The 22,463-nt window shown below is 47.7% G+C and overlaps 1 protein-coding gene across 2 annotated transcripts in view; it reads left to right on the top strand.

Annotated features, from left to right (window-relative positions):
- The window catches only part of RBFOX1 (RNA binding fox-1 homolog 1), a 2,446,597-nt gene that overhangs the window by 724,147 nt on the left and 1,699,987 nt on the right, over positions 1 to 22,463 (top strand). The window contains exon 1 of one of the 2 annotated variants that reach the window (XM_086375894.1): positions 10,938 to 11,086. The exons of the other annotated variant lie outside the window; for it this stretch is intronic. The gene's annotated coding sequence lies outside the window, so the exon portion shown is untranslated. Of the gene's footprint in view, positions 1 to 10,937; positions 11,087 to 22,463 lie in introns of those variants that run through there. 2 annotated transcript variants of the gene reach the window in all.

Here is a 22,463-nt window from a genome sequence, read left to right as displayed (position 1 = left end):
ATCAGTGTATGAATACTCAAGCTTCCTCACTTCCTGGGTGGCTTAACTTTATGGGGCATGTTGTGCTCTGGCTTCCAGAAGCTTTAGTAGAATGAATCTCTGGCTTATCAACTTGGCTGGCAACACACTTCCTGTTAGCTCCTGTCCCTCCTGAGCTTCCTTCCCTACTGGCTTGCCACTGTTTCTAAGGTTCACCTCCCAGATAACACTTACACACAGATATTGCTCTCAGGGTCTGCTTCTGGGGGAACCCAACAAAGTGTCTATAGATTAATACAGCAGGACTGTTTGAACCAAGCCTAAAGTAACAGTGTAGGGGAAAATCAGAGGAGGTATGGAAATATGCCTTATGGAAGAGAGTTCACTTTTGACCAGTTACGCAAAGCGTGGCCTTTAGATGCTTGTACTCACTTCCAGAATCCCATATTTTAGCCATTGACCCATGGTGGCTCAGTGGTAAAGAATCCTCCTGCAATGCAGGAGATGCAGGTTCTATCTCTGGGTCAGGAAGATTCCCTGGAGAAGGAAATGGCAACCAACTCCTGTATTCTTGCCTGGGAAATCTCATGAACAGAGGAGCCTGGCAGGCTGTAATAAGGTCACAAAAGGGTTGGGCACGACTTAGGGACTAAACAACAACTAATCCATATTTCCTCATACTAACCAGTGTGTATTCTTGAAAGAGATTCCCGATGATTTCTTTTTTTTTTTTTTTTTAGTTTAGAGGTTTGTGCCTCTTAAGCATATGGAATAAATAGAAATAACAAATGTACAAATGGAGAGCATAGCGGTGCATACTTTGACCATGATTTACAGATATTTTACTGCTCAGAGCATTTATAAACCACTGGTGACCACTGCAAATGCATATTCTCCCCTGTAAGGTTGCATATTTCGTTGTAAATGGCTTAACTATCTTTACTTATCCATTTGTAATAAAATGACGAGGACTTAAAATAAAGTTAATGCATTTGAAAGAAATCGATTGTCAATACTCTGGCTGCTAATATGTGGAACATTTTTTCCCCCTGAGGTGTTAGTACATTAAAGCAAAACTATTTATGTTCTGATTATAAATTCATTAACTATTTACACCTCATTGACTTACAACTTATTTTTTTCTTTAGAAGACTCACTTTCAACCTTCGTGGTTGACTCTAGTGGAACTCCTCAAAGCACAGGTTTTGATTTTTTACTGTATTTTTAGTAGGATTTTAAAATGTGTATATGATTTTATCATCTCATTAAGATCTCCTGGAGAAGGAAATGGCAACCCACTCCAGTATTCTTGCCTGGGAAATCCCATGGACAGAGGAACCTGGCGGGCTACAGTCCATAGGCTCACAAAGAGTCATATACCATTTAGTAACTAAACCACTGTCTTACTGGCCTTTGAACTTTCTATACCTTAAGAGAGGTTTTAAGGTGTGGCAAAGGATGGCATAGCCCTGAACTTGGACTTTTAAGAATTTAAAGTGAAATTTAAAAATTGTTAGGTTTATAAGCTTTGAAAATTTGCTTTTTTCTCTCTGCACCTCAGCATTTTTATCTGTTAGATGTAATAATACTACAAGCCTTATAGGCCTTCTCTGAGGTTAGGTGTGATATCTGAGGCCTAGCATAAAGTTCTCAGAACTGTTTTTAATTGCCCCCCCTTTTCCCCCTCATGTCCTAAGCAGGTATATAATTACTTCTTATTACCTTATCTAGCAGGAGAATAAAACTGGCATCTAACTCCCAATTCAACTTTTGATTGTGACTGAGTGCAATTGGCAAGCAGTTTTTGCTAACTGCCACTAAAATGCAGAACTTATATTTAAAACTGGAACAAAAAGGAGATTGTGGTCAGCTCTGCACAGGTTGTCTTGTTGGGTTATCAGGGATTGCGGGGCTTTTTTCTTCTTTATTACTTCGGGGCAGTCTGTGGGTTGGCTGGAACACTCCGCCACCATGGAGCAGCTAGAGGAATGGAGCTAAGATTCTTGGAACTGCGGAAACACCAAGATCACGTTGCATTTCGTGCAGGCGCTCCTGCAATGGGGCATCAGATGGAGGTCACAGTGCACTGTGAGTGCTTGCTGTGCTGGGCGCCGCACAGGGATGCTGAGGGATTCCTCATGCATCTTACCTTTCAGTTCTCATGACAACCTTGAGTCAGAGGAGCCACTGCTGAGCAGCCTTTGAATCCTAAACCAGCTACTCACTAGCTTGGTGACTGTGAACTAATGACTTCCTTTCTCTGGACCCCAGGCTCCGCATCTGTAAAATAAGGATAATAATCAAACCTGGTTCATGGACTTGTTTTGAGAACTCAATGAGAATACAAGTGAAGCTATAGTAAATACACGGTAAACCTGGATAGATGCCAATTGTTGTTACTAGATTACTAGCAGCAGTTCTGCTTCTACTGGTATCAGCTGTATCCAACTCTTGCAACCCCGTGGACTGTAGCCCGCCAGGCCTCTCTGTCCATGGACTCTTCCAGGCAAGAATACTGGAGTGGGTTGCCATTTCCCCCTCCAGGGGATCTTCCTGACCCAAAGATCAAACTTGTGTCTCTTGCATTGGTGGGTGGATTCTTTACCATCTGAGCCCTCAGGGAAGCCCACTAGTATCATACGATTAACTTATTGTTGAGGATAATAAGTTATCCTTTTGGCCAATCCTTTTGACCACTGGTTCTCACTTGGAGCAGTTTGGCCCTGCAGAGATCACCTGGAAATGTTTGGAGACGTTTTTGGTTTTCACAGTTTTGGGGAGCAGTCGGGTGCTACTAACATTGAGTACTGCTGCTGCTGCTAAGTCGCTTCAGTTGTGTCCGACTCTGAGACCCCATAGATGGCAGCATTGAGTGAGTGGAGGCCAAAGATGCTGTGAAAACAGCCTTCAGGGCATGGTAGCCCCTTCCCCTCAAAGGGCTATGTGGTCCAAAGTGTCAAAGTTTGAGAAACCCTACTTTTAAGCCACATGCCAACATAAATAGGCTTTTCAATAAGGGGTATATCTCACAGGGAGCGGGGAATGCAGTGGTGGGGTAGTTTTGATTGATTTAGCAGCTCTGTAACCTCAAAGGAGTCACTAGTTCTTTATTTCTCTCTGCCCTGTCATGCTCTGGGTGATCATAAGATCATCTGTGGCAGACCCAGAGGTGATAGATACACAAGGAAACACTTGGAGGGAGAAGAAAAAGAAAAAAAGCATCTTTTCCAGTGGCTTTCAGGTGGGTCAAAATGTTTTCCATTAGCATGTTGATCACCTTTTCTTAGATCAGATTAACATGGACCTTAGGATAAGTCCTAAACTAGTCACGTGTGAGGAGGTCAGAATTAGCATGCTTGGGGATGGGAGTCAACTGCAGTGTCCTCTGTATGAACAGTAACTGTTAGCACATTAGTTATGTTGCCCATTATCATCTTCATCATTACCATCCTCACCCCTGTTTTACAAACAGGAAGTGGGAGATTTGTAATGTTTAAAAACACGTTGCTTGGCTCTCATTGCTGTTAAGTGGTCGGTTCAGACTATGAAAATAGACTTACTCCAGAGCTTTATCCACTTGTGTCTTAAAGATGTGTGAAAGTATGTATCTTTTCTTCAAAAATTTCTTTCTCTGGCTATGTCGGGTCTTTGGTGCAGCTCACGGATCTGCATTGCGTCATGAGGGATCTTTCACTGTGGCTCTCCACTCTCTCCTTGTGGTGCTCAGGCTTAGCTGCTCTGCAGCACGTGGGATCTTAGTTCCCTTCCCAGAAACTGGACCCGCCTCCCCTGCATTGCAAGGCTGATTCTTAACCACTGGATCACCAGGGAAGTCCCTGAACGTGTATTTCTTAAATATATACTAAATGGCATATAAACTAGCTTGCACTAAACCAAAGACAGCTTAGTGTCTACTCATTACTGGCCAAGTGTTTGGGATTCTTGGTTCACCTTATTCTGATCACACTCCAAATATTTGTTTCCAAAATGCTTTTTATATAAGCAGGCTCCCTTTGGTGCTACAGATCATCAGACCTCCCTTTTTATTTTTGTTATTCCAAGACAAATGAACTAGGCATTTCTATGTTCATGAACATAAGTCAGTGATGTGATTGTAAGCCTGCCTACATGGAAGATGAGCCCTTGAATACAGAAAGACAAGATGCATCATGATTTATGCTTCATGAACTCAGTTCTGCCACAAAGCAGACTTAGTTTTGAGTCCTGGCCCCACCATTCACCATCTCTGTGGACTTGGCCAAGTGACTGAACCTCTTCCTTTTAAGCTTTGATTTTCTTATCTATGGGCTTCCTTGGTGGCTCAGACAGTAAAGAATAAGCCTGCAATGTGAGAGACGAGATGTGGGTTTGATCCCTGTATCAGGAAGACCCCTTGGAGAAGGAAATTCCAGTATTCTTGCCTGGAGAATTCCATGGACAGAGGAGCCTTGAGGGCTACAGTCAATGGGTCACAAAGAGTCAGATACAACTGAGTGACTAATACTTTCACTTTCTTATCTGTATAAAGGAAAGCCTAATAATACTTACACCTAGAGTTATAGTGTGGAGAAGGCAATGGCACCCCACTCCAGTACTCTTGCCTGGAAAATCCCATGGACCGAGGAGCCTGGTGGGCTGCAGTCCACGGGGTTGCTAAGAGTCAGACAGGACTGAGCGACTTCACTTTCACTTTTCACTTTCCTGCATTGGAGAAGGAAATGGCAACCCACTCCAGTATTCTTGCCTGGAGAATCCCAGGGACGGGGGAGCCTGGTGGGCTGCTGTCTATGGAGTCGCACAGAGTCGGACACAACTGAAGTGACTTAGCAGCAGCTGCAGCAGAGTTATAGTGCGAGCGTTAAATGAGATAATACAACTAAAGAGCTTATGCAGTGAATGCCACATGCTTTTTTTTGTTGTTGCTATTCTTACCATCACAGTTGTTTAGTATGTTTTTTTTTTTTACCTTTATGACTGTCTTCATTTTTATTTGGGGGATGTAGGCAAGGGAGGAAAAGGAATGTACCCAAGGAGAACTGGAGAAATCATCATGTTTACTATTTCCAAGACATCTTTAAACGGAGTGTGAAAGTTTGTAAGAAGAAGAGAGTTCAATCCTGGTCACTGGATAGCTCATTCTCAGTACCAGATGCCTTGGTTAATATCAAGCCCCGGAACTACATGATAGATGGTGAGTGAGTTCAACCAATCAATGAGGGTATATTGAGTATCTGCCATGTGCCAGATGACTAAGGAAGGAGTAGAGAATATAAGGTGCAATCCATTCCCCTGTGGTCCTCAGACTGTTTTAATTAGTTCATTAGTTGACCTGGACTGTGATGAAGCCTTCAGGTAAGCCTGAAGATTCAGAACTTGAGGTCTGACATAATATTAGGACTGTGTGAAGCACTATATTGAGTCAGAGTCGTTCACAAATAAATTTGACCTATATGTCCTCCCTTCAGTGACTGCGATGGAAAGGTGTCCTTTGGGAAGAAGAGACCCAGAAGGGTGCTTGGCTGCATCACTTTGTTTTAGCTTGCTCTTTTCATCCTTTTCCTATCCTGTCTAGTATACCACCGATCATTCCTAGAAGTCCTAGACTGCTCTGGTGGTGTTTTTGTTGTTTAGTCAGTAAATCATATCTGACTCTCTTGCGACACCATGGACTGTAGCATGCCAGGCTCCTCTGTCTGTGGAATTCTCCAGGCAAGACTACTGGAGTGGGTTGCCATTTCCTTCTCTAGGGCATCTTCCCAACCCAGGGATTGAACCCACATCTCCTGCATTGGCAGGCAGGTTCTTGGCCACTGAGCTCCTGGGAAGCCCTAGACCACTTTGGAGTGACCTAGCAGTTCCCAGAATTTGCTGGCTGTTCACACTGACCATTTGGAACAGTTCTTAAATAAATATAAGGAGACAATGGTCATGGAAGAGAGGGCAGATGCAGTTCAGGACGTGCCACCATACGATGGTGGGTCTTGACCAGCCTTGGAGTCATCTTGTCAAAAGCTGCCTTGGGGGTAAAGCCAGCACAGCTCTTTTTTCAGTTCAGGGGTCTTTATGGGCTTTCCCTGCTCTGTGCTTCAGCTTCATTGTTCCCTGTCTCACTTCCCCACCACCCTGCAGACCTTTGAACTTGGCATGATTCTATTAATATTGAACTGATTTGCTGCTCCTTGAAGGAGCTCTGCTCTGTTTGGCTTCAGGCAGTCTCATAAGCTGTGTTCTTCTCCAGGAATGCCCTTCATCCAACTCTTCAGGTAATTCCTACTGTCTGTCTATGTTTAGAGGCGATGTCTTCTAGAAAGCTTTGGCTGGCCTTCACCTTTTCACTCATGTCTAGTTGTATCCTCCCATTCAGTTCTGGCCCAAATCTTTCCAAACGCTGGAGATCATTTATATGTGCTGCCTATTAATCATGTTAGACTATAAGCTTCTTTCTAGAAAAATGTATTTTATGGAAGTATAGTTGATTCACAATGTTGAATCACTTAGCTGTGTAGCAAAGTGATTCAGTTATATATGTACACACACACACATATATATTCTTTTCCATTATGATTTATTCAGAGCACTGAGTATAGTTCCCTGTGTTACACAATAGGAACTTGTTGTTTATCTGTCCTATGTACAATAGTTTGCATCTGCTAATCCCAAATTCCCAATCCATGCTTCCCCTATCCTCCTCCCCCTTGGTAACCAAAAGTCTGTTCTCTATGCCTGTGAGCCTGTTTCATAGGTAAGTTCATTTGTGTTGTATTTTGGATTCTACATATAAGTGATATCATATAGTATTTGTCTTTTTCTTTATGATTTACTTCACTTAGTATGATAATTGCTAGGTTTATCCATGTTGCTGCAAATGGCATCATTTCATTCTTTTTTTTTTAATGGCTGAGTAGATTATAAGCTTCTTGAGTGCAGAGACTGTGTCTAATTTATAGGCTAAATGAGACATGAGAAACTAGCCTCTAGTAAAATACAGGTTTAGTGGCAGAAAGGAGGATTAAATGAATGGATGAGCAGGTTGACAGAAATGCCCAGAGTGGTGACTGGAATGGAGAAGGAAGGTTCACCAACATTTGTGGAGCTTGTTATGTGTTTGGCCCCATGCACTGAGAAAGAGTCCTTGACATCAAGGACCCTCCTGTCGAATGGAAGTGAAAATTTACAATAAGCAGAGGCAGATGATAAGATAAACTTATGGAGAGGTGGTCAAGGAGTTCCGAAGAGAGACGCTGCCGTATCTTGTATGTGGGATGAGGGTTGGCAGTGAGAAGTGATGTCCAAGTAGAGATCTAAAAGATAAACAGAAATTATCCAGGAAAAGAGAGTCTGTGGGAGTAGTCCATGTTGGAGGAACAGTATATGCAAAGGACTGGGGACAAGTGGGGGAAGTTCACCTCTGGGCTATAGGGTCCATCTAGACAAGAGCCAGAAAATTGAGGAGATTGTAACTCATGTAGAACATTTTAGACTTTATCTTGGGGGGCAGTGAGGAACCAGAAGAAGATCTTAAGTTTGAAAGGGAAATGATGACACTTACGTTCTGAGTATATCTTGAGCTTTTTGAGTAAGCTCAATATATCCTCAGGGCTTCCCAGGTGGTGCTAGTGGTAAAGAACCTGTCTGCCAATGCAAGAGATATAAGAGATGCAGGTTTGATCCCTGGGTCAGGAAGATCCCCTGGAGGAGGGCATGGCAACCCACTCCAGTATTCTTGCCGGGAGAATCCCATGGACAGAGGAGACTGGTGGGCTGTGGCCCATGGGGTCACAAAGAGTTGGACACGACTGGAGGGACTTACACAGCACAGCACAATATACTCTCAGCCAGGCATGAGGACACAGGTCATTCTTGTCTACCAGTTTGTGGATGACACCTTTTTGACATCTGCTTGCAACACAAATTGCAAATATCTTTCACATCCAGTAGGAGGAGCCAAAGGCTCCAAGTTCTTCCCCAGAGCTGGGCATTCCTCCACCCTCAGATGCGTTAGGAGCTGTTTACTTCAGCACCTCTTGTTACTTAGAAGTGGCTCAACGTGGAAGAAAGACAGAAAAACTCAAGAATTTTTCCAGTTTTTCCTGGAATGGAAAGGTCATGGTGAAAAAGAAACTTAATACTTTTCGGATGAATAGCATAATAGCATGCTATATTGATCTTTACTCAAATTTTGTTTTAAATTGTAATGAATGTCTGCCCACTCATATTAAGCTTCCGTAAGCCATGTAGCAACACAGCACCAGTGAGTCATTCCTGACACTCATTGCTAATACACCTAAGCTTATTTCTACTCCACAATAAATAAGTTGGAGTCGACTCAGACTGACCTTGATTTGGAGATAGTTGCAAATGTTTTATTTCATTTCCAATGGAAAAATATATATTAAAAGATAATAAAGCATCCAGAGATCACCCATTCTAATGAAACAAAAGCCAGTGTTTCTGCCTTCTGGAATAAAAATGAAGGAGCAATGGAGAAACAATTCCTGTTGGTGCACTTGCACAAAACATTATATTTCAACAGAACTTCCCATTAACTGCCATTTATTTCTTCTCTCATTATTGATAATTTGCTTTTAAATTGAGAATACCTCTTTTACAACCCATCTCATCTCCCTGCACGGCTAGACAATTACATTGAAATTCGGTGGTTTTTCCATTGTAAACAGTTTCTGGGGGAAATGATTATGATGTTACTAAGCCAGATTTATGGCTTCATTGTGCTATCGCTGACAGATAAGAGACTAGTATAGTATAAAGAAAAAAAAAAGTTGTTTACATACAGATACATTCTCATCAAAGAGAGTCCTCAGGACAAATATAGTAAAGCCAACCAGAATCACAAAATCACCTACTGGGGCAGTGAGGATGATGTCTTTCTGGATTTTGCAAAGTTATTTTTGTTGCTTTTTTTTTTTTTAATTCAGTTGTAGGTAGAAGCTCCCTTTCTTTATTTTATTCTAATGTTGGAAGAAATCCTAGCCAGACAGGATTGCAGGGTAACTCTGACAAGTCTACTATGTGGTAGGCACTTAGGAAATATACATGATACAAAGCAATGCATGTAACATGGTCCTTGCTTTTGGATCTTACAGTTAGTTCTACTTGGAAGAGGAGCCATGGTTCAAGTGCAAAAATAATCAAAGGATAGAGCAGGAAGATGAACGGTGAGCCTCAAAGTGGGTGTTCAAGGCTGGAACCTGGATTAACCCAATCCCATCTGCCCCTCAGAAGGCAGTGTGGTGCAGTGGTCCACCCCATGAAAGTAGGTCTTGCCTAAATGCTGGGGTTCTTGCCAGTTCTGTGACCTTGGGCAAACTATAACTTTGTGGACTTCTAACTTTCCTGTATAATTTGATCACCATTTTAGGTGTTTATCAAAAAACAAAAATCTGAATTTCTGGCTCTGTGAGTCCAGGGTCGGGCTCAGGAAAGAATATGACTCAAATATGGCTGCTGCCTTAACCTCTCTAAGCCTGTTTTCTGGTCTGTGAAATGGACAAAGCTACAGCATCTACTTCATTTAGTTGTTGAGAAAGTTCGGTGTCAATACTTCAGATAGGATGTGGTGGTAGTGAGTGCTCACTGAGTGGTGGGATTTACGGAGGTGTCCCAGGGCTTGGGACAGGCAACTGCTGAGAGAGTAATCTCTGGACGACCCCTCTAGAGCAGGACTAGGGGCCAGTTAAGAGGCCAAGGAGGGGTGGCTCAGGCCAGCGCACACCCTTGCCTGGTGTCGGTGGGGCCTGGATAAATTTATGCATCTCGGATATGGCTCCGTCTCTCCCTGGCCTCAAAATTTCCTAGACCAGAAGCGATTGGGGCAAGACACCTCCTCCACTTAGCATTTCTCTAGGGGATTCTTCCACTCTCCCTGATAGGCAGGGGTGGAGAGGGGCGCTGGTGCTGTAAGTCCACTTTGGGACCAGGACTCGGGGATGCCAAAGACCCGGGCTCACGACCCCACTTCCAATTCTCACCCCTTCACCCCAGGAGGCTGAGGCCCTGGGTAGCACGCGTCTCCACCGGCCGCTGGAATCCGGGGCTGCAAGCTTGACCGCCGCGGCGGTGCCGGCGAGGGGACGGGGGAGGGGGCGCTCCCTTGCGCTCTGGCTTATTTTTGGCTCCGCAGCCGCTCGGCGCCTGTCGCGCGCTCACACACACACACACACACACGCACACAGACACGCACGCACACACACATGCACACATTTTTCTCGCTCGCTCTCTCGCCCTCCTTTGTTTATTTCCTAATCCATATTTTTATTTGAAGCTCTCCTCTTGACTCTCCGCCGCCCGCCTGCCGGCGCTCTCGCGGGCCAGCCCGGTGCACACCGCTCCCCTCCGTCACCCCAGCCCTCCTCGCGGTCTCCCCGAGCGCGGGGTTTGAAGGTCACCTCCTTTCCAGTCCCTGTGCGAGCCGCGCCGCCACCGCCTCCTCTAGCCGGAGCGGGTGGCACAGGCTACGCTGCCCAGAAGTGGTGCTCCAGCCTCGGCGGCAGCCGCGGCGGACGGAGAACGGGGTCCGCGCCGGGTGGGGAAGCCCGAACTCGCCGAGGGGAATCCCTCTCGCTTCACCCCGGCCCCCGGCGGCCCCCGCGCCGGGGCGGGGGCGCTCTGCCAGCCCGCGGTCGGCGGAGGCGGCGGCCGCGGCCAGACCCACGCGCACGACTCCGGGGCAGGGGAGGAGAAAGGAGCCAGCGGGGCACCCCGCATCTGGAGGGGGACTGCCGCGCGCCCCGCCCCTGCGTCCGGAGCGCGAGAACTCCGAGCTTCCTCCCGGGCGGAGCGCGGAGGAGCGGACTGCGCGCCCCGGGACTGGGGGACCTGGCGCTCCGCACGCCTGGTAGTGGCCGCTTCGGCCCAGCGGTCGTGACCCGCGCCGCGCGCAGCTGCGCCCAGCCTGCCGCCCAGGCAGGGGCGCCAGGGCGGGGCTGACCTGCAAGCAAAGTTGCGGCCGGCGTGGAAGAAGCCCGCACCCCCTTTCGCCGCCTCCAGCTCATGGTGAGTGTGGCTGAGGGGGCCGAGAACGCGGGGACATCGGAGGGTCTGGGGCCGAGCGGAAGGCGACCGGAGCCGGGCGCGGCAGGAGTTCTAGGTAAGTCCGGGCGGAGCCACCGCCTCCGTGTCCCCCGCCCCCCCCAAGCTGACCAGAGGGTCCCACAGAGGGGAGAGCTGGCTCTGCGAGCACGGGCTTCCTCCCTGGGCCAGGCTGGGCGCGCTAGACTTGGAACTTTCTCAGTGCGTTGGAGAGATTTCCCGGCACGTCTTCCCGGGGATCTGAGATCTGGACCCCTCCGGCCCCCGCGTCCTTCCAGACGGACGCCCTTGCTCGCCTCGAAGCGCCTCTCCGGAGCGCCCCGGCTGCCCCGGCCGTCCTCCTGGGAGCGAGTGCAGGTGCAGCGAGCAGCGGGAATCTGCCTGCGCACTTTGCTTAGGTTTTCTGGCCGGCGGCAAGCGTGCACTTGGTGCGCCCCGGGGCGCTGTCTCTTCACCGCCCTTCGAGAGGTCTGGGGGAGGAGGCACTTGGTGGCCTGGGAGGGCGTTTGGAAGCGCCGAATCCGTTCTGGGAGGTGGGGAAGTAGAGGGTCGCTGCGCTGGAGTGAGAGTGTGTGTTCATGGGCACCGGGAGGGACGCCCCAAAATGTCTCTGCCTTCGACCCTGGGTGATGGGGAGGGGAAGGGGGCGCCAGCCTGGGAATTCAGGACTTGGAAACTCTGGCTGAGCCCCTTGGTTCCTTTGGTGGCATAGGGCACCTTCACTCTGGGGAGGAAACCCAGGAGCAGTTCGTGAAGGCCAGGGTCGCCCCTTGTCAGCCCCAGTTTCCCAACTCTCCAGGGTTAGAGGTCAGGGGAGGGCTGACGAGTCTCTGCTCCCATCTCGCTGCTTCGCGGGGAGCCAGGTGGTCGAGATGGTCCGGGAGCCTTCAAGGTCTTAGCTCCCAGAGACCAGGCCAGCCCGGAAGTTGCCCACGCGGAAAGGGCGGGGAAGACCCGACCCGCCCTGGCCGCGGAGCCCTGGCCGCGGAGCGAGCCGCCAACTCCATTCACTGCCTCTAGGAAACAGGGGGCTTCTGCTTTCTGCTTCTGCCCGGGCAAGGGCCAAGAAGGTGCTTCTGCGGGACTCGGGGCTTGTGGGGCGGGGTTGCTCAAGTGCTTGTAAATCCGAGCCTGGCAGTCCAGAGAACTGAACTGGTACCCTACCCGGGGTCTTAGTTGAACTTGGAAAAGAAGTAGTGGAGGTGTCCTGGAATCGCTTTGTTTGAGCCAAAATGTGATGCACGTGAGTGGAGTGTTCTCTTATAATAATACTGATTGTACATACGTTTATTATTAAAAAGAAAAACAACAAACCCACAAAAAGCCTGGCCTTCTCAGTCAAGCTTAAGACACGCCCCAGCCGGTGATGGCTCCCTGCCCCTGTCCTAGTTCATCCACCCTCCGTTTCACATTTATCTTTGTTACAAAGGGAAAAATAAAAGAGATGTGAGGGCCTGGATCCTTTCAATTTTTAAGTGACCACAGAGGGCCTGGCTGGAGCTATGGGCAGTTTTATTTTTGGCTAGGTCTTTTTTTGTCACAGGCAAGGACCTAGGCCCACGAAGGGTAAAGGTGGCTCTGACGGGGACTTCAAGGCAAACTTTGGGACTGACTCCAGGCCTTGCTCTCTGAGCTCATCTGGAAAGCGCTAGGATCTAAAGGAATCCACTGGATTTCCCTTATGTTAACTCATGACTGAGTTGGATTAGGAAGAGGCTGGCCTCATCCTTCACAATTTTCGAGGGCACCATTAGCATCCAGAGATAAGGCTTGAGAGGAGTGCCAGGCCCTGGTTCTGACACCTGCTTGCTGTGTGACCTTGGGCAAATGGCTTCACCTCTCTGTGTTTTAGTTTATTCACCTGCCAGATGAAAGTCTCAGTGGTGGTGGTGGCCTCCGAGGGTCTAGGGGAGAATTAAAGAAAGCGATAAGCACGGAGCAGGGTCTGGCACACGGGCAAGTGCCTAGACAACGTCAATCTTCCTTATTTTTATCAAATAGATGGCTCTCTGTTGTGAGTCTTATGACACCTGGTGGGATACAGAAGGCTGGCAGCCTCCCTTACATACATGTACTTCCTCTTAAACAACAGCTCCAATGGAAGCAGAAAAGGAGGTTAATCATAAAGGGAGATTTCTCGACAGAACCTCATTCTCTCCAAGCCTGACCTCTCCTCATGTTCTAAGGAGGAATCAGCGACATGCCGCCCACTGGCTAAGAGGTGGGTTGGGAGCATCTGACAACATCTCAACAGGCACCTAAACCCTGAAATTAAGTTTTTCTTCTTCAATCAGCAGAAAAGCCCGCTTCTCCTCGGCCTCCTGGGATGAAAGTGCCATCCTGTGAAAGTTCCTTTCCTAAGCACGCGCTGTCTTTAACGTCACCCCACGGTCCCAGAGTTTTCCACTCAGAAACGAGCCAAAACGTGGGTCTGAGCAGATTTCTCCTCCTGGAATTCACCCACTCTGCCCTATTTTTCTCTTCATGATAATTGATGCTATTTTTTTACCTACTTCTCTAATGGCTGAGGATAGGCCTCTTCGACATCCTTATGTCTCTGATGACTTTTTTTTTTTTTTTTAAAGCAAATTTAGCCTTTTCAGAACAAGCCATACCAAATCATTTTATTTTATAAAATTCCTTTCAGATGAGTTTTTTTTTTTCTTTTTGCATTTAGAAAATTGGTTCTGCCCTGTATACATATGTCTGACATTTCACCTTTCCCAAAATTAGACCATTTTGTTTGCATCCTTTAAGCTGCGGTGTGGAGTAATGAACACATTCCAAGAGGGAAATCGGACCTGACATAGAAAATACTTTGGGGAGGCAGTGGATTTCCAGTGGCGTGTGTGAAGACTGTTGAAGTCTGAGTACATTTGCTCTGAAGGACACAGGGCAGCTCATCTCGCTTTTCCCACCCAGCATGGGAGCCACGCAGTAAGCACACTCCACAGATGAATACCAGATGACTTCCCAAAAGGTGGTCACTTGTCACATTTCCTTCCCCCATGTTGCCCGAGATGAATCTTGGTTGTGCCAAAGACCTTAGACTTGGAGATGATGTTCTGAAAGAAGGTCTGATGCTCTCTCTGTTGCCTTCCTCCCGTTATTTAAAATACTGCCTCGAGGCACCAGTGTAAATATTAAAACTTTAATTAAAGAATAAACAGTGAGGGAGCTTCAACACGAGGGGGTACCCAGCACCTTCAGACGACTTCAGCAGAGAACGTGGTCAGACTAGGTTGCTGGGGCTGGAGGTTCTTCATGAAAATGTTGTTCAGTTGCTGAGTCACGTCCGACTCGTGACGCCATGGAGTGCAGCACTTTGGTGAAGGATAGTGTCCTTCACTGTCTTCCAGAGTTCACTCAAACTCATGTCCGTTGAATTGGTGATGCCACCCACCCATCTCATACTCTGTCGTCTCCTTCTTCTCCCTCCCTCAATCCTTCCCAATGACCCATGGATTTATAAGGAGAGACAACCATACTCATGTGTTATATCTGGAGTTGCTCTGAACACCATCATTATTGTTGGTCTGTCATCGTCACAAGACACAACAGACGTGGGTGACGCATGCTTGCTACTGTGGATAAGTGTATCTGTATTGGGGGAAGGAGTACCTTACATAATCAATATGTATCTAGAACATACCACATGTTAGATGTTCTGCTCAGGAAACAGGGCCAACGAAAACCTTGCTTTTGTGGAGCTTCTCTGGTTTTGGGGAGAGCCAGACAATAAGCAAGGGATGGAAATACATTTTTATGAGAATAAGGACGAGGGTTAAAAAAATTATGATGTGACAGTATGATAAAGAGTGACTTGGAAGGGCTTTCCAGGGAGGAGAGATTTGAGCTGAGATCTAGGTGAAAAGCAGCAGTTGATATGTCGTGGTTGTTCAGTCAGTAAGTCATATATGACCCTTTGTGACCCCATGGAATGCAGCATGCCAGGCTTCCCTGTCCTTAATCATCTCCCAGAGTTTGCTCAAACTCATGTCCATTGAGTCGGTGATGCCATCCAACCATCTCATCCTCTGTGGCCCCCTTCTCCTCCTGCCTTCCATCTTTCCCAGCATCAGGGTCTTTTCCAGTGAGTCTGCTCTTTGCATGAGGTGGCCAGAGTATTGGAGCTTCAGCTTCAGCATCAGTCCTTCCAATGAATATTCAGGATTGATTTCCTTTAGGATGGACTGGTTTGACCTCCTTGCTGTCCAAGGGACTCTCAAGAGTATTCTCTAGCACCACAATTCGAAAGCATCAATTCTTTGGGGTGCTCAGCCTTCTTTATGGTCCAACTATTACATCCATACATGACTACTGGAAAAAACCGTTGATATGGATCAAGTATTTATTGAGAACCTAATACACGCCAAGCACTATTCAAAGCATTTGAAATACACAGTGATCGGAAGGAGCATTCCTTCTAGAGTGAAGAGCAATTAAGAAAGAGGGAATGGCAAGTGCAAAGGCCCTGAGGCTGAAACAGACACAACTGTATTGGTGAAGTTGGGTCATAGAGGCTCCTGAGACCTGATAAGGACTTTAGCTTTTATTCCATTTAAGCCAGTGGAAGAGTTTGTTTGTTTGTTTGTTTGTTTGTTATTTATTTGGCTGTGCTGGGTCTTAGTTGCAACACGTGGGATCCAGCTCCCTGACCAGGGCTTGAACCTGAGCCCCTTGCACTGGGAGCACGGAGTCTTAGCCACTGGACCACCAGGGAAGTCCCCCATTAGAAGGTTTAATGCAGCAACATACCATGATACATTTTTGGCTTAAATGTTGTGGGAAACACTGTCAGATATTTTTCAGGACAGTAAATACAGAAGTGTGCCTTCTTGGCCAGCCAGCTTTTGTTCTCAAAGTTCCGATTCACCTCCTTAACTGAATTCAGTCTGTGGACTTCCCAGCACTGATGGGTAAGCCCTACAGCATCTGAGAAATTAACTCCCCGCTGCCCCCTTTCCTCCTTTAGGGGCTTAGAACAAAGTCTTTCATTCAGGACGGGGGATTCATGTATAGGGAAAAAGGATCTCAGGTTTCTCAGTGATATCCATTGTGTGTGGCTGGTCCACTGGCGGGTATCTCTGTGCGTTATCTTCCTAGCTCTCTCCCTAGGTGGCCCTTCAAAGAAGCAGCATCCCGTCTCCCACCCCAGCACCCACACGCACTCTTCCCAGTGGTTTGGCTAGCATCTCTCCTGCACACAGATCCCTGTTTTTTGATCATGAATTCCGGAAGGTTCCTTTTCAGAGTATGGCGATATTTTTCTCCCATGAGTGAGTGTGATCATGGATTTTGACAGGAAGACGAGAATAGCTTCCGGAAAGCTCTGAGTCCCCCTCTGATTGCCCATCTTTGGAGGCTCTGCTAGCCTTCGTGTTACTGCGTGTGTACTCTTTGCAACCTCGTGGACTGTAGCCCACCAGGCTCCTCTGTCCATGGGATTCTCCAGGCAAGAATATTGGAGTGGGTTGCCATTTCCTCCTCCAGGGAATCTTCCTGACCCAGGGATTGAACCTGCATCTCTTGCGTCTCCTGCATTGGCAGGCAGGTTCTTTAGCAACCGCACCACCTGGGAAGCTCTGCTAGCCTTGGAAGATGGTAATAAGGTTTGGCTGGAGCATTTGGATGTCTAGACAGTTCAACTTTCCTCTCACATTTGACCCCTCAAACCTGTCTCTCTTTATCTGCAAGCTTGGGACTCTGTCAGTGCCTGTTAGAGCAGCTGTGATGATAATAAAGTTTATGTAGTTCAAACACCTCCTGGACAATAGGAGCTCTGCTGAGCACTCTGCCTGTGTGGCCATATGTTGAGCCATGTTTTCCTGGCTTGTGATCACCTTCCTCCTGTGCTCGGTCCCACGGCTCACCTTGTTCACTCCCCAGTCAAGTCAAGAGTCTTCTTGCTTAGGGAGACCATGTCTTTCCCTGTGTGGATTCCCTTCCTTGCCATCTTCCCAGGGGGCGGCTTTGGATGTCCTGCAGTGGCTCTGTTTACTGTCTTTCTCTTACTTGACTGGAAGGTGAAGTCCGGTGGCTCAGACATCCTGGTGTCCCCGGCATCTAGCGGGGTGCTCAGCACAAAGCAGATGCTGGATATGGGGATGATGTGTGCGTGCGCGCAGTTGTGCCCGAACCTTTGCGACCCCATGGACTGTAGCCGGCCAGGCTCCTCGGTCCACGGGGATTCTCCAGGCGAGAGTGCTGGAGTGGGTTGCCGTTTCCTTCTCCAGTCGGGATGACGGGTGGTCCTGTTGGACCGTTTCATGCCCCCACTTTGCAGACAGAGTGAGGTGTATGCGGGTTTAGAGGTTGTGCCTCAGGGCCCCGCAGCGGGTAAGGGACCCACTCAGGATTTCTCAGCGAATGGTCTCAATCCCTAGCCTGTGGGTCCATCCGTCCCTGTGCGAACGCTGCCTCTGCTGCTGCCTCGTCGTGTGCGTGTGGTGTGTTTAGGCAGTCCAAGCCTGAGTTGGAAAAGAATTTCCAGACACAGAACATTTAAGAAGGGAGGGAGTTTATTAAGAACAAAGGGCAGAGACAATGTGGGCAGTGCGAGCACAGTGGGCCAGGGAGAGTCGACAGTTCTCGTGGGTTAGTAGCCACTTTTTGTAGCCCCGAGGCAGCATTCCTGCTAGAAGGTTGGTATCAGCTGATTGGTTGGGGGTGCTATAGGTTGTTTACTGGAGTGGGCAATCTTTGCCTGATTTGGAGTCAGCAAGCCTGTTAGTGGTGATCGGGGGCCTTTTGGCCACAGTTAACAAGGGGGCTCAGTCAGTTTCGGAGGTGACCTTGGTTCTCAGCTCCGCTCCTGTGGTCTTGGTACCACTCCCACCTGTGGCCTAGGGGCAGGCCTCAACACGGCGGAGGGGGGCACCTTGCTGCCTAGCTCGGTGATGCCAAGTCTGTCAGGGGCCCGGAAAGAAGGCAGGACACCCGTTTCCATCACCACAGTTTGTTCTCCATGTGTACGAGTGGCCTGCACTGGGGTCCACACTGGTGTCGCCTGGCTCTTGTTTGTCCTCTCTCTCCTCGGAGCCCTTGGACCCCTGTCTCGGGGCTCATGCTCTGAGCTGGTTTTGGAGAGAGTACAGAGAGTACACCGGTCTGGCTGCAGGCAATTTTGGGGCGTTGCCCCCTCACGCTCACGCTGCTCTGATAACACTCCGAGTGCAGTGCATGGCTCACTCTACTGAACCGTCCGTCGCTAGCTGAATCAGTTCCTCTTTCATTTTTCCTGAGAGCAAAATTAGACCTTTGGCTGCATAATAGATCAACTTTTGCCATCACCTTGCTCTTCACTGGGTCTGTCTTTCTTTAAGATGTTCCTTTCCTGTCAGTCTTTGAAAACTCAGAAATGGGAATATGGATGTAAATTTTCAAAACTTTTTTTCTTTATCATCCCCAGTTCCCTAAGAGCTGTCGTTTGTAGGAAGCTCTTTCTGTTCCCCTGGGCACGGGGAGGATTGCTTTTGCAGACATTGTTGCGTTAACTCTTTGCCACAAACGTTATTATCCCTATTTTACAGGTAGGAATACTGAGGCCCAAAGAGTAAGTTGCAGACTCAAGCAGTTTCTTGCAGAGTCCTGGGCTCATCTCTTCTGCTCAGCACTGAGAGTCACGCTGGGTGTCCACGGGCCTAGCAGAGGGACCTTGACGAGACACTTGGCAGGAAGGAGGTAACACAGAGCGATGGTTTAGGATTTCAGAATCAGACTGTCCAGCTTCAAATCTCAGATCTGTCACAGTCTGGCTCCATGCCTTACTTAACTAACTCTCTAAGCCTCATTCTCCCCATTTGGAAATAACGATTCCTACGTTGCAGGGTCAGTTTGATGATTCATCAGCCCCGCAAATTATTTTAGTCAAGCGCCTGGCACACACAGGTTGTGTTCACCAGTGGTGCTGGCTCTGATAATAGTGACGGCTACTATTACCATTTAATAATAATTATGTCATGATTGTTGGTGTGGCTGCTAGAATTTCGCAGTCCCTCAAGGCAGCGAAATGGCCCCAGATTGTGATTCTTGTATTCTCCTCTTGGCTGTAACCAAGATGATACATTGAGAGGGAAGCCGGCAGGACCCAGCATGGCTGCAAGGATTGCTGAGGGAGCTGACAGACCTGGGTGTCTGTATGGAGTTCCGCTTGCGGAGGACTGCTGACAGCGGCCATATGCACGGGCTCTGATTGATTGGCAGAGAGAAGCACTAATATATTAGACTCGTGATGAAAAGTGACAGGGCATGGGATCAAGAGGCTGATTCAGCATGAACAGCCCTGGCCAGGGCCCGGTGGCACCTCTGGGTGTCTGTTTCCTGTGGGACAGGCCCTCTACCCCACCCCTGGGGTCATTGCTGATGTTCTGGAGGGAGTCTGTTACTCACAGACTTGGAGGAGGGAATGGTAACCTGCTCCAGTATTCTTGCCTGAAGAATTCCATGGACAGAAGAGCCTTGTGGGTTGTAGTCTGTGGGGTCGCAAAGACTTGGACACGACTGAGCAACCAACACTAGAGAGTGAACTTATGGTTCCTGAGGGGGTAGTGGGGGACAAGGAATAGTCAGGGAGTTTGGGGTGGACGTGTACACACTGCCGTGTTTAAGACGGATAACCAACAAGGGCCTTCTGTATAGCTCACGGAACTCTGCTCAATGCTGTGTGGCAGCCTGGATGGGAAGGGAGTTTGGGGACAATGGATACATGTATATGTATGGCTGAGTCCCTTTCCCTCACCTGAAACTATCAGAACATTGTTAATTTGCTAAGAAAAAAGTAAGTGAAAGTGTTAGTTGCTCAGCTGTGTCCTACTCAGGGACCCCATGGACTGTAGCCCACCAGGCTCCTCTATCCATGGAATTCTCCAGACAAGAATACTGGAGTGGGGTGCCATTCCCTTCCCCAGGGTATCTTCCTGACCCAGAGATTGAACCTGGGTCTCCCACATTTCAGGCAGATTCTTTACCATCTGAGCCACCAGGGAAGCCCTAATCTGCTATGCCCCAATACAAAATAAAATGTTTTAAAACATAAAGTGAGTCTCTTAAAGATGCCCTGGGTCTGACGCTCCTTCTTGGGTCTTTCTGAAGGGAAGGCTGGCCTGTGGCGTAACGCACTGTCAGGGCACCCATTGTGAAAACCACATCTTTTCCTGGGGCAGCCTTAGAAAGCTGGGTCCAGGCTAGGTTGCTGCTGATTGCAAAGGCTGATAAAGAGAAGGGAGGTTGCACACACAGAAATTCCCGGGAGGAAGATATTCTCATTTGCACATACTGGGAAATTTCTGGAATTACCTGGGGGAGAATATAGAGGAGAATTGATACCTCTCTTTAGAACACGAGGCTCTTGATTGTGAGGGAGTTTCTTGCTTCTAATTTGGGACGTTTGGTTAGTCTGAATTGTTGCAGGTAAGATGCTGGCTAGATAACGAGAAAAAACCTTGCCTTTCAAAATGATGGTGCACTGACCTAAGCTAACGGAGGTACTTTGGAGTCAGAAAAGCTTGGAGAAGACCAAACTCTCTGAGAACCAAGATATGACAGGACACAGGTTTTGGATTCAGGCATACCTAACTTCTGAGTCCAGACTCTGTGCCTTCTAGCAGTGTGACCTTGGGCAAGTTATTGAACCTCTCTGAGCCTCTCTTTCCCTGTCGATCAAAGGACACATGATTCTGCCTCTCTCACTGAGGACTGATGCTCCTGAGTCAGGTAAGCTGAGAGCTAACACAGATTTCTGAGAATATTCCCTCCTCACTCATTTATTTACCTTGCAATATACAGACAAGAACTTTTCACTCCAAGGTTCTTTGATACAAGCATTTCTGTAGGTAATGTGCCTGTGGTTCTTGGAAAGATCCTGTTTTCTGGTGAATTTTTGTTTTACAAATGAAACTTGCATAGGTTTAGTCTGTGTGAACTTTCAGTAACCTGGGAAGGTGCATCATGAGGACGAGGAATTGTTGCCGACCACTCCACAAATTCAGTTTCCCTGAATGGTGCTTTGGTGCTTATCTTGAGAGATATTATAAGAAAGCCACTTGATATCATATTTTGAAAAAAAAAAATAGCCTGGTGGGTCAGACGATAAAAGAATTTGCTACAGTGCAGGAGACCTGTGTTTGATCCCTGTGGTGGGAAGATCCTCTGGAGAAGGGAATGGCAACCCACTCCAGCCTGGGGAATTACACAGACAGAGAAGCCTGGTGGGCTACAGTCCATGGGGTTGCAGAGAGTAGGACACGACATTACTGAATGACTAACACTTCATACACGTAGAGGAAGAATAGATAGATCATTTAGACTGAAGTTTAAGAGTGGATACAGCTGAGTCTAACACTCAAAGGCAAAGAATGAAATAGTATTGAAAACAAATGAAGGGAACCAAGAAAGATAATAGGCCATAAAAAATTCATACTTCCTGCTGTCATTGGCTATGCTGACTATCACTGTGTTTTCTCTGGTTTCAGGATCAGAAGAAAGTTAGTTTTTTTCTGGAGATACTGTTTGGTAATTTATGTACCAGACATTCTAAGTGGAACAAATGATCGTGTTCCCTTTTCACAAAGCCTGCCAGGAGGCTCAGAGCAGATTTTACAGGCTGGTCTTAACAGTGTCTAGGATTTGCTGGCATAGTTTTTACACATTAACCTCACCGTGGATTCCGTTTTACTTCTCTGCCTTCAATTTTCACCTTTTATTGTAATTTATGTTGCTTGTTTTGTTTCTCTTTTAGAAAGAATTATCTTTGCAGGATACCTAAGATAAAAATACATAAGGTAGGTGGCAGCTGGGAGGTGCAAGTGAATAAGCTGTATCCTTTAAAGCACCAGGAATTCCTGGAAAACAGGACTGTATAGAGCAGCGCCAGGTCTCCTGAGGTAGACACAGGGTAAAGGAGAGTCATTTTGAATCCAAGCACTGCAAATGGACACTCTTCTTTTCTCTTTTTTTTTCTGAAACAATTTTTCCCCTGGAGCGTTGTTTATGACACGCAGAGTCGCTTTTCTGGGGTCACTCATTGCCTTCCTCGTGTGGTCGGTAAACATTTCAGACCCCATGTCAAGTGCTGTGTCAGGCTCTGTTGTATTCAGATGATATGTTGACCAGTGAGCAAATCCAACAGGATCTCTGCCTCCTGAAGCTTATTCTCTAGGGGGAGGGATCAACGCCAGCCCTGAAGACAAGTGAAAGGACCGTGTAATTATCTATTCTAATAAGCATGAAGATGGAGACAAAGCGGGGCGCAGATGCACCAAAAAGGTGACACGTCATATAGGTCAGAGGGTGTGGGAAGTTCTGTCCAAAGGGGAGGCTTTTGGGTGACATTTAAGCTGAGACCTGGAGGATGGCATGGACCAAGTTCTGCCAGGAGAGGAGGAGCATGGTGCCTGTAGGCACAGTGTGTGTGGGAGCCCCCCGAGGGGATGGGG

The sequence above is a fragment of the Bos grunniens genome, chromosome 25 (assembly GCF_055505025.1).
Source record: "Bos grunniens cultivar Pamir isolate PY7600 chromosome 25, Bosgru_T2T1.0, whole genome shotgun sequence".
Lineage (NCBI taxonomy): Eukaryota > Metazoa > Chordata > Mammalia > Artiodactyla > Bovidae > Bos > Bos grunniens.
The sequence above is the reverse complement of the archived record's forward strand: the minus strand, read 5'-3'. Positions and strand labels throughout refer to the sequence as shown.